Raw genomic sequence first — 810 nt, 5'->3', positions numbered from 1 at the left:
CCCTGCTGGGCACACTCTTGGCTGGGGTTCCACCTCGGCGGGCTCTCCCCTTGGCCTGACGTTGCTCTGCACCCCACCCTGCACCCTCCTCACTCCACTGCTGGCAGTGACTCCTCACTGTCCGCAGATAGAATGCTTAGAGCTGACATCCAGTTCCTGCTGGCTCCAAGCTGACCACCAGGCACTGCCCACGGACCTCCTGAACACTAGGTCCTGAGCGGCTGGTAGGCTCCTGCCTACCAGCGTGCTCGTCTCCATGTGGCCCCCTCCTCCGAGAAGCCCTCCAGAGACCCTCCATGGAAGATGAGCTGGCCCTCACTCCCTTGCAGGACAGATGTCTCCTGCTGAGTCCTGATTCGAAGCTGGCTCCAGCCCCTGGTGGTGGTGAGGGATGGGGGTGCAGGCCATGTGACTCAGAGCCAGCCACAGCCCCCTGGAGCACCTGCGGCCAGGCCTCCCCAGCCCTCTCCCTGCCAGCTGGGACAGGCGCTCAGACCTTGGCCTTGCCACAGGATTCTATCTTTAACTCCTGGACAGCCAATTCTTCTCTATTTTGAGAGAAAAAAATTCCACTCTGGAGTCTGGTTCAAAAAGTCCTCACCCAGTTAGGCCAGTTCCCTAGAGAAACAACTGGCCTTTGCCATGGTCTTGTGGGGGAGGCGGGGGGCGGGGGTGATGGAGAGGAGGAGACGAGGAGGGGGGGCTGGGGGGGAGGGGGGGAAGGGGGAGGGAGGGGCAAGGAGGGGAGGGGAAGGAGGCGGGGGGGGAGGGGCAAGGAGGGGGAGGGGAGGGGGAGGGGAGGGGAGGAAC

This window comes from Bison bison, unplaced genomic scaffold, assembly GCF_000754665.1.
Source record: "Bison bison bison isolate TAMUID 2011002044 unplaced genomic scaffold, Bison_UMD1.0 scf7180017847465, whole genome shotgun sequence".
Taxonomy (NCBI): domain Eukaryota; kingdom Metazoa; phylum Chordata; class Mammalia; order Artiodactyla; family Bovidae; genus Bison; species Bison bison.
The sequence above is the reverse complement of the archived record's forward strand: the minus strand, read 5'-3'. Positions refer to the sequence as shown.